A 12,289-nucleotide genomic window follows, 5' to 3' on the forward strand; every position below is an offset into this window, starting at 1 on the left:
CAAGACATGCCAGGTTTGAGCAGGGAAGTTGCGGAGCACTGTCTCTGGATAGACAATACTGCTAAACCGGTAAAACCGAGAAGGATAAATTTCTCATCAGAAAAACATGATGCAATCAAAGTCGAAGTGGAAAAGCTCAGGAAGTCAAAGTTTATTGAGCAGATCGAATGTCCCAAATGGTTGGCAAATGTTGTAATGGTGAAGAAACATAATGGCAAGTTGAAAATGTGTGTGGATTATACCGATTTGAACAAGGATTGTTATCCTTTGTCGTGGATTGATCAATTGATTGACGCCACATCTGGTCAGCAAATGTTAAGTTTTATGGATGCCTATTCTGGCTATAATCAGATCCTTATGAAGAAGAAGGACCATCCTCATACATCATTTATGACAAATCGTGAAAGCTATTGCTACAAGGTAATGCCTTTTGGATTGAAGAATGCTGGGGCAACGTATCAAAGAGCAATGAATAAGTTGTTCACTAATCAGATCAGGAGAAATATGGAAGTTTATGTTGATGATCTTCTAGTAAAAAGTCAATTCAAGTCTGATCATCTCACTGATCTGAAGGAATGCTTTGATGTACTCAGAAGGAATGGAATGAGACTTAACCCTGAGAAATGCGCGTTTGGAGTTTCATCTGGAAAATTCCTGGGTTATACGGTCACACGAGGGGGTATTGAGGTGAATCCAGAAAAAATTAAGGTCATTCTGGATATGTCAGCACCCAGCAATATGAAGGAGATCCAAAGTTTGACAGGGAAAGTTGCAGCATTGAGCAGATTTATATCCAGATCTGGAGATAAGTGTGCACCTTTTTTCAAGGCGTTGAAAAACTTAAATGCATTTAATGAATTCAGATGGTTAGAGGACTGTCAAAATTCATTTGAAGAATTGAAAAGAAGGCTGACCAGTCCGCCAGTTCTATCTCGGCCAATATCAGGGAAAGCCTTGCAGATATACTTATCTTCTTCGAAGGCAGCAGTGAGTGCGGTATTAATTCGGGAAGAAGGTAGGGTTCAAAATCCTATCTACTTTGTAAGTCATACATTGTTAGATGCAGAATCTAGATATCCAGAATTTGAAAAACAAGCCTTAGCTTTGATAATAGCGGCCAGAAAGCTCAGGCCCTATTTTCAGGCTTATCCAATTATTGTTCTTACTAACTGACCTTTAAAGAAAATATTGCATAAACCTGACCTTGCCGGGAGAATGGTGTCATGGCTAGTAGAATTGACAAAACATGATATAGACTATAAACCCAGAACTACGATAAAAGCACAAGTCTTGGCTGACTTTATTGCTTAAAGCATTTCACTACCAGAGGATCAGGGAAACTTTAATGAGTTTTCTGCTGGTTGGATTCTTCATGTGGACGAATCATGTCATTCTCAGGGATCAGGAGCAGGTATGATTTTACAAAGTCCATCCGGATTTGTAATTCAGAGTGCTCTTCGATTTAATTTCCGTGCTTCAAATAATGAGGTAGAATATGAGGCTCTTATTGCGGGGTTGTGGTTAGCCAAATCCCTATGTATGCAAAACATCGAAGTTAAAAGTGATTATGAACTGGTGGTCAGTCAGGTTACATGAGTATATGGGGCAAAGGATGATAGGATGATCAGTTATCTTAAGAAGGCGCTGGATTGTAAAGGGGGGTTCCAACAATTCTCAATTATGAGGATACCCAGAAATCAGAACACAATGGCAGACTCTTTGGCAAAGTTAGCATCGGCAGAATTTACTTCTCTGCCACAGGCTGTGTATATTGAAGAGTTGGATGTTCCAGCATATTTAGAGCCAGAGATAATGGAAATTGATGTGGAAGTGTCTTGGATGGATCCTATTATTTTATATCTTAAGGAGGATGTTCTCCCTGGAGATAAGGAAAAGGCTAGAACGTTGAAAAGAAGAGCTGCAAAGTTTATTCTAAAGAATGAACTGTTGTATAAAAGAACAATTTCTGGGCCACTTTTGAAATGTTTAGGACCATCCGACGCACAATATGCTTTAGCAGAGGTCCATGAAGGGATCTGTGGAAGTCATTTAGGTGGAAAAGCCTTAGCCTATTAAATTTTGAGACAAGGATTCTATTAGCCACGCATGCAAACTGAAGCAATTGAATACATAAGAAAATGCTATCAATGCCAAATTCATGCTTCGATTCAAAAGCAACCAGCAAAACAGTTGACTTCAATTCTACCTCCCCCACATGGAAAATGTGACATCTGCACTCCAGAATCTCCTCATATAAAGTCAAGAGCTGAAGGACTCCCAATCCCATGAATCAGTTTAATCCCCAGAATGCCCACTGGCATTTTTATCTAATTCCAGTATGTATACAGTTAACGGATGTAACACCCCATCTTTGTATTTCCCAACTCCCGCCCCATGGTCATATTGAGCATATCTACTCTATAATACGCAACCAGAACAGCCATGACTGCACTTAAAACCCTCAATGAAACAAAGTTCGTTTTATCGTCATCCCGTTTTATTGCCATCCCAAAAAACATGGAAAGAGCAAGCCACTAAAATTATCTCCATATAAACATGAACCTATAATATCACTTTCCAGAAAGCCTGGTAAAGAGTACACCAATAAAAATAAAAAATAAAAATTGGTACATAAAATCTTATTTTCAAACTCGGAACTATTTATAATCTTAACTTCCGTACACCAATGACACTAAAGTCAACAGAACAACTTGTCCTTCACCTGCAGCTCCCGTAGGGTAGTTCCTGTCATCAAAATGACCCACAATTGCACATAGACCCTGTCCAAATTTCGCAAAGTCTACTGTGAAGAGAATCTTGAAAAGCTGCCAATAATTGAAGTTCAATACAAGAGAATCAGATTACAATCAACAGAAATTGACGTGATATGGGTAGAGGTAGATACTACAGTTTCCACAATAGCCTCCTGGGGTCATAATAAAAGCAGAAGCCCAGTTTCAACAATTCTTCAACCAAGGATTTCTAAACTTGAAAAGCCTTAACCCTAGAAGTCAGCTCCCTGACTTGTTTTCCTGAGATGTTCTGGGTTGCAGAAAAAGTCAACAAAAACCTGCCTCTCCCACCCCACCTCATGAGGATGATGTTTTACTATCTCAGTCTTATCACTATGTGATCGTGTAACTTCTTCAATGGCTGCGGGATAGTTGCGCATTGACATTTTCCATTTCTACCAGTTCTCTCGTTAGCGGCCAAGGTGTCAAAATTGGTTGTGCAGTTGTAGAGGATGAAAAAAGCAACTCCTGTAAACTCCGAATAAAAGTGCACAGCTCACTGATACATTTATTTCTATCCTCCGGGAGGGAACTTTCCAGTTCAGACTGGAGGGTCATCAAATCTGATTGAAGACTGGATACTTGCTGAACAATACCAGGTGCCGACACATATGTTGATAACCCAACTTGAGCATTTGAATGAACACTTAAAAGGTCTCTTACACCATGCAAAAAAGTATCCCGGTCATCAACTGCTCCTCGTTCATGTTCTTCAGATGCAGCTTGAATCAGTGACCGGCAACGACTGATTCGACTATTGGTGGCTGACAGGTATGCTTGCAATTCTGATTCAATAACTTTCAGCAATGAATACGCGCCAAGCATGGTTTTCTGTTCCAATTGGCAAGCTATTTTTAGAAACTGATGCCTAGCAAGCTGATTAATTAAATGATATATGAACACCTTCTGCCGACCAATATAAAGTTCTTGGCGCAACACCCTTAAATCATAGTCACCTTGCAATATATATGTATCCTGGAGTTGAGCAAGCTCCCAACAAAGATCTGGAATACTCTCAGACAATAACTTAACTTTCTGGTGTAGGTTTGAAAGTTCTCCAGTCAAATCAGAATGCTTTCTCCTGAGAGAATGAAGATCAAGATGGATGTGAGCTTCATCCAATGCTACTTGAGATTTAATAGCTGCAAGAATAGCTTGCTGTTTAGCATTCTCAACTTGGGCTTCCACCCACTGTCTCTCACTCGTTCCAAATACAGAACGAAGCCTTCGCAACTCTGCTCCATTTTGATGACAAGATACCTCTGGATCCTGCATTACAGAATCTGGAGAGTCATCAAGACTCAACCATGAAGATCTCACCTTGCCATCCTCGGCCACTAATTGGAAAGGACTGGCTTCAAACTGCTTCACAAACCACTGGTTTAGCTCCTTTGAACAAAGCTGAATCCTCCAACAAGAATGAACAGAGATCTGAATAAGCTAAGTACACACCATCTTCATCCCCTGAATGATAGTGAGAGAACTCCTGTGCGGTAGAAGCAATCATTCCAAGCACTCCATTCATCTCTAAATTTCTCACTGAAAGCCCATCATCAATTACATCAATTACAGTTAGCTGTCCATTGACCGTGGATGTTGCTGTGACCCTTGATCTTCTTCCTTGGATCAAGGATGAAGCTTGACTCGTCAGCAAATCATATTGATGCTGTAGATGCTTCAACTGCTTCTGCAATTCAAGAGCCTCAGTTTTGGATGCCAAAGTAGCATCCCTGATATCTTTCAATCCTTCTTCAGCACCAAAAACTGCCTCTTGGTCATCCCTCCTACTTGAGAAGGCAGAAATGCTATCAAAAGCAGAGTCCAAGACCTCCCCCTCCAATAGCTTTCCCTCTTGTTGAAACTGCTCACACTGAGTGACCTCGGCAGCAGAAAGAACATTGGTGGGACGGAGGCTAGAGCATATCCATTCAAGGATAGGCTGTGCCTCCTCATACTGGAAAGGCCATTCAAAGCTATCAGGGTATAAAACCTCATTCCCTTCGTAGCCCAGCTCACTCAAGAGACTGCACAGTTTTGCTCCACTCGTCCTTATTGCTTCAGTTTTGACTTTGCAAGCAATGAAGGTAGAAAATGCTCAACTAGAAACCTAATTTAAACTTGTTTACTCCGTATCCTAGGGATTAGAGTTTCCAATTTCTGTTGCCACTTAGATGACACATCCAGCAGTGAATGTTTCCTGCAGGGGAAAAATATATGCTTCGATAAACAATTTTGTTCCATATCCAAGGGATTAGGATTTCCAACTGCTGTTGCCACTTACACTGAAACATCCAGCAGTGCATATTTCCTGCAATTAGAGAGGGGAAAAAACATATGCTACCATATCATTCCTTCAACATAATAGCGAAAACCAATGAATCATTTATTACTACATCAAGAAAAAAGAATCTATATACTACAAACCCATAAATCAATATTGAAAATAAGACTAAAACAAGCCAAACAACACAGTTACCTGCAAACAACGATTAATAGAGTTACTTGGCATTATTTTATCATCAAAATAAAACTCCTATTCAAAAATTTATTGGAGTAAACTTAATAAATCTTGTATCACTCAAAAACACTACTATAAAATCAATCGTCATCCACTTAATAGCGAAACACCAAATCTCTCTACAAAAACACACAAGATGGCATACTGGAGAAGTCAAAAATATATTCAATAAGAAATTCCAAACTAAAACCCACTACACCAAGTATAAATAGAAAATGATAGATCAAACGAACGCTCATAATCGAAACTAAAAGAAAGGAAATAAATAGGACCAACACATCCTCAAACCGGTATTTCACTTGCTAACATATTTGTATACTCCATCCATGGCAAAACCGGCAATAGTTCTAAAACTACATGCAATAACAAAAGAATAAGTATAAAAACATCAACAAATGGAATCAAACTCTAGTTATAAAATACACATAACCGTTTAAAAATTGAAAAGAATTCCGTATCCAAAATTTTGTCTAAGAGTCCATTACATATGCTCCAACAACGCATGTATAAAAGTCCAAGCTTAGCCTAAAGAACAAAAACAAAAAATTTAAAATAATCCCAAATTTCAACATCTAGAAATTGTAAAAATAAGAATTCATTAAAAATTTAATTAAAAAAATTATAAAGAGAAACGAAAATGATGATGATTGGAAAAAACAGTGTTAGCCCATCAAACAAAATTTATTCCACTAGAAAACTTACAAACTGCCAAAAAAATACATAAACAATGGCCCATAGAGAAAACCTGTGAATCATTTACAACTATATCAAGTAGAAATAATCCACTTATCGTAAACCCAAAAATCAATATTATAAATCAATATTGAAAATAAGACTATCACAGGCCAAATAACAATGTTACCTGCAAACAACGATTAAAAGAGTTAACAAACAATCAAAATGAAACTCCTATTCAAAATTTATTGGAGTAAAACTTAATAAATCTTGTATCACTTAAAAACAATATTATTACATCAATCGTCATCCATTTAATAGCGAAACTCCAAATCTCTTTGTAAAAACACACAAAATGGCATACCGAATAAGTCAAAAATAAATTTAATAAGAAATTTCAAACGAAAACCCACTACACCGCAAAAATAGAAAATGATAGATCAAACGAACGCTCATAAGCGAAACTAACAAAAGGAAACAAATAGGACCAACACATTCTCAAACCCGTATGTCGCTTGCGAACATATTTGTATACTCTATCCATGCCAGAGCCGGCAACAGTTCTAAAACTACATGCAATAACAAAAGAAGAAGTATAAAATATTCAACAGATAGAACAAACTCTAGTTATAAAAATACACATAACCGTTTAGAAATTGAAAAGAACTCCCTATCCAAAATTTTGTCTAAGAGTCCATTACAAATGCAACAACAACGTATGTATAAGAGTCCAAACTCAGCCTAAAGAACAAAAACAAAAAATTTAAACAATCCCAAACTAAACGAATGCTCAAAAGCGAAGCTAAAAAAAGGAAACAAATAGGACGAATACATCCTCAAACCTATATGTCGCTTGACAACATACTTGTATACTCCATCAATGCCTAATCCGGCAACAGTTCTAAAACTACATGCAATAACAAAAGAAGAAGTATAAAATATTCAACAAATAGAATCAAACGCTAGTTATAAAAATACACATAACCATTTAAAAATTGAAAAGAACTCTATCCAAAATTTTGTTTATGAGTCCATTACAGATGCTCCAACAACATATCCAAGTTCAGCCTCACGAACAAAAACAAAAAATTTAAACAATCCCAAACTTCAACATTTGCAAATTATAAAAATAATAATTCAGTAAAAATTTATTTAAAAAAATTATAAAGTGGAACGAGTATAATGATTGCAAAATCCCGCCTTAACCAGTCAAAAAAAATTTATTCCACTATAAAACCTACAAACCGCAAAAAAAAATACATAGTGAACGGCCCATAGAGAAAACCAATGAATCATTTACTACTACATCAAGAAGAAAGAATCCATTTATTATAAACTCATAAATCAATATTATAAATCAATATTGAAAATAAAACTAGCACAAGTCAAGTAGCACTGTTACCTACAAACAACGAATAATATATTTACTTATCGCTATTTTATCATCAACAATCAAAATAAAACACCTATTCAAAATTTTTTTAAGTAAAACTTAATAAATCTTGAATCACTAAAAAACAATACTATTACATCATCGTCATCCACTTAATAGCGAAACACCAAATCTCTCTGCAAAAACACACAATATGGCATACTGACGAAATAAAAAATATATTCAATAAGAAATTCCAAACTAAAACCCACTACACAAAACATAAATAGGAAATGATAGATCAAACGAACACTCATAAGCGAGACTAAAAGAAAGGAAATAAATAGGACAAACACATCCTCAAACTCGTATTTCGGTTGCCAACATATTTGTATACTCCATTCACGCCAAAACCGGCAATAATTCAAAAACTACATGCAATAACAAAAGAATAAGTATAAAAACACAAACAGATTTTGTCTATGAGTCCATTACAGATACCCCAACAACATATGTATAAGAGTCCAAGCTCAGCATATAGAACAAAAACAAAAAATTTAAACAATCCCAAACTAAATAAATGCACAGAAGCGAACTTAAAAAAAGGAAACAATTAGGACCAACACAACCTCAAACCCGTATGTCGCTTGCAAACATATTTGTATACTCCATCCATTCCAAAACCGGCAACAATTATAAAACAATATGCAATAACAAAATAAGAAATATAAAATATTCAAAAGATAGAAACAAACTCTAGTTATAAATATACACATAACCGTTTAAAAATTAAAAAGAACTCCATATCAAAAATTTTGTCTATTAAGCCATCACAGATGCTCCAACAACATATCTATAAGAGTCCAAGCTCGGCCTAAAGAACAAAAATAAAAAATTTAAATAATCTCAAACTTCAACATCTGCAAATTGTAAAAATTATAATTTATTAAAAATTTATTTTAAAAAATTATAAAGTGGAACGAGTATGATGATTGCAAAATACCACCTTAACCTGTCAAAAATATTTATTCCACTAGAAAACCTACAAACCACCAAAAAAATAAATAACCAACGGCCCATAGAGAAAACCAATAAATCATTTACTACTACATCAAGAAAAAAAATCAATTTATTATAAACAAAAAATCAATATCAAAAATAAGACTAGCACAAGCCAAACACCACTGTTACCTGCAAAAAACGATTAATAGAGTTACTTGGCATTATTTTATCATAAACAATCAAAATAAAACTCCTATTCCAAAATTTATTTGAGTAAAACTTAATAAATCTTATATCACTAAAAAACAATACTATTATATAAATCGTCATCCACTTAATAACGAAACACCAGATTTCACTGCAAAAACACACAAGATGGCAATACCAAAGAAGTCAAAAATATATTCAATAAGAAATTCCAAACTAAAACCCACTACACCAAGCATAAATAGAAAATGATAGATCAAACGAACGCTCATAAGCGAGACTAAAATAAAGGAATTAAATAGGACCAACACATCCTCAAACCCGTATTTCGCGTGCCAACATATTCGTATACTCCATCTATGCAAAAACTGGCAATAGTTCTAAAAATACATGCAATAACAAAAGAATCAGTATAAAAATATCATTAGATATAATCAAACACTAGTTATAAAAATACGCATAACTGTTTAAAATTTTAAAAGAACTCCCAATCTAAAATTTTGTCTATGAGTCCATTACAGATGCTCCAACAACGTATGTATAAGAGTCCAACCTCAGCCTATAGAACCAAAAAAAAAATTAAAACAATCCCAAACTAAACGAATGCTTATAAGCGAACCTAAAAAAGGGAAACAATTAGACCCAATACAACCTCAAACCCGTATGTCGCTTGCCAACATATTTTTATACTTCATCCATGCCAAAGCTGGTAACAGTGCTAAAACTACATGCAATAACAAAAAAAGAAGTATAAAATATTCAACAGATATAAGTATACTCTAGTTATAAAAATACACAAAACCATTTAAAATTTTAAAAGAACTCCCTATATAAAATTTTGTCTATAAGTCCATTACAAATGCTCCAACAACGTATGTGTAAGAGTCCAAGCCCAGCCTAAAAAACACAAACAAAAAATTTATACAATCCTAAACTTCAACATCTGCAAATTGTAAAAATAATAATTCATTAAAAATTTAATAAAATTATAAACTGGAACGAGTATGATTATTGCAAAATACCACCTTAGCCTGTCAAAAACAACTTATTCCACTAGAAAACATGCAAACCACAAAAAAAATACATAGTCAACGGCCCATAAAAGAAAATCAATGAATCATTTTCTACTACATCAAGAAGAAAGAATCCATTTATTGTAAACCGATAAATCAATATTGAAAATAAGACTAGCACAAGTGAAACGACACTGTTATCTGCAAACAACGATTAATAGAGTTACTTGGCGTTATTTTATCATAAACAATCAAAATAAAACTACTATTCAAAAATTTATTGAAGTAAACTTAATAAATCTTGTATCACTAAAAAACAATACTATTACATAAATCGTCATCCACTTAATAGCGAAACACCAAATCTCTCTGCAAAAACACACAAGATAACATTCCAAAAAAGTAAAAAATATATTCAATAAGAAATTACAGAATAAAACACATTATACCAAGCATAAATCGAAAATGATAGATCAAACGAACGCTCATAAACGAGAGTAAAATAAAGGAAATTAATAGAACCAACACATCCTCAAACCCGTATTTCGCATGCCAACATATTTGTATACTCCATCCATGCCAAAACCGGCAATAGTTCTAAAACTACATGCAATAACAAAAAAATAAGTATAAACACATCTACATATATAATCAAACTCTAATTATAAAAATACACATAACCGTCTAAAATTGAAAAGAACGCCCTATCCAAAATTTTGTCTACAAGTCCATTACAGGTGCTCCAACAAGGTATGTATAAGAGTCCAAGCTCAGCCTATAAAACAAAAATAAAAAATTTAAACATTCCTAAACTAAACGAATGCTCATAAACGAACCTAAAAAAAAGAAACAATTACGACCAACACAACCTCAAACCCGTAGGTCGTTTGCCAACATATTTGTATACACCATCCATGCCAAAGCCGGTAAATGTTCTAAAACTACAAGCAATAACAAAACAAGAAGTATAAATAATTCCAGATAGAATCAAAATTTAGTTATTAAAATACACATAACCGTTTAAAATTTGAAAAGAACACCCTATCCAAAATTTTGTCTATGAGTACATTACAAATGCTCCAACAACGTATGAATAAGAGCCAAGCTCAGCCTAAAGAAGAAAAACAAAAAATTTAAACAATCCCAAACTGCAACATCTGCAAATTGTAAAAATAATAATTCATTAAAAATTTATTTTAAAAAATTATAAAGTGGAACGAATATAATGATTGCAAAATACCACCTTAGCAAGCCAAAAAAAACTTATTACACTAGAAAACCTACAAACCACCAAAAAAATACATAATTAACGGCACATAAAGAAACCAATGAATCATTTACTACCACATTAAGAAGAAAGAATACATTTATTGTAAACCGATAAATCAATATTATAAATCAATATTGAAAATAAGACTAGCACAAGCGAAATGACACTGTTACCTGCAAACAACGATTAATAAAGTTACTTGGCATTATTTTATCATAAACAATAAAAATAAAACTCCTATTCAAAAATTTATTCGAGTAAAACATAATAAATCATGTATCACTAAAAAACAATACAATTACATCATTTTTCATCTACTTAATATCGAAACATCAGATCTCCTTGCGAAAACACACAAGATGGCATACCGAAGAAGTCAAAAATATATTCAATAAGAAATTCCAAAATAAAACCCACTACACCAAACATAAATAGAAAATGATAGATCAAACAAACGCTCATAAGCCAAATTAAAATAAAGGAAATAAATAGGACCAACACATCCACAAACCTGTATTTCGTGTGCCAACATATTTGTATGCTCCATCCATTTCAAAACCAGCAATAGTTCTAAAAATACATGCAATAACAAAAGAATAAGTATAAAAACATCTACAGATATAACCAAACTCTAGTAATAAAAATACACATAACCGTTTAAAAATTGAAAAGAACTCTCTATCAAAAATTTTGTCTGAGTCCATTACAGATGCTCCAACAACGTATGTATAAGAGTCCAAGCTCAGTCTATAGAACAAAAACAAAAAATTTAAACAATCACAAACTACACGAATGCTCATAAGAGAACCTAGAAAAAGGAAGCAATTAGGACCAACACAACCTCAAACCCGTATGTCGCTTGCCAACATATTTGTATACTTCATCCATGCCAAATCCGGTAACAGTTCTAAAACTACATGAAATAACAAAAGAAGTATAAAATATTCAAAAGATAGAATCAAACTCTAGTTATAAAAATACACATAACCGTTTAAAAATTGAAAAGAACACTCTATCTAAAATTTTGTCTATGAGTCCATCACAGATGCTCCAACAACATATGTATAAGAGTCCAAGCTCAGCTTAAAGAACAAATACAAAAATTTTAGGGCCTGTTTGGTTACATGAATCCAGAGATTTCAAATCTCTAGATTCATGAATCTGAGAATTATACCCGTTTGGTTGTAAAAATCTCTAGATTCATGAAATCTAGAGATTCACCTTTTTACACTAAAAACATGAATATGTAGATTTATGGGTAAGGGGTGAAATCTAGAGATTTCAAAAAACCTATACATTTTCACATTCACAAAAATCACGTCGATCAAAAAGTTTTTTAGGATGAATCCACATACTTCATTCCACAACCAAACATCTAATTTTATAAATTATAACTCCATATATTTGAAATCTATAGATTTGATATCTCTAGATATTTGA

At 33.9% G+C, this 12,289-nt stretch overlaps 1 long non-coding RNA gene and 1 pseudogene across 1 annotated transcript in view; both read right to left on the reverse strand.

Annotated features, from left to right (window-relative positions):
* Window positions 1–2,489: 2,489 nt before the first annotated feature.
* On the reverse strand, window positions 2,490–4,887 carry LOC148998950 (AUGMIN subunit 3 pseudogene; annotated as a pseudogene).
* The window catches only part of LOC148998951 (uncharacterized), a 30,967-nt gene continuing 23,471 nt past the window's right edge, over window positions 4,794–12,289 (reverse strand). Inside the window, exons 2-4 of the long non-coding RNA XR_016171078.1 lie at window positions 11,691–11,762; window positions 11,361–11,419; window positions 4,794–10,520 (exon numbers count right to left, since the gene is read on the reverse strand). This is a non-coding gene — a long non-coding RNA (uncharacterized LOC148998951). The remainder of the gene's footprint in view (window positions 10,521–11,360; window positions 11,420–11,690; window positions 11,763–12,289) is intronic.

The sequence above is a fragment of the Hakea prostrata genome, unplaced genomic scaffold (assembly GCF_041222555.1).
Source record: "Hakea prostrata isolate BN-2017 unplaced genomic scaffold, UWA_Hpros_2 contig_85, whole genome shotgun sequence".
Taxonomy (NCBI): Eukaryota; Viridiplantae; Streptophyta; class Magnoliopsida; order Proteales; family Proteaceae; genus Hakea; species Hakea prostrata.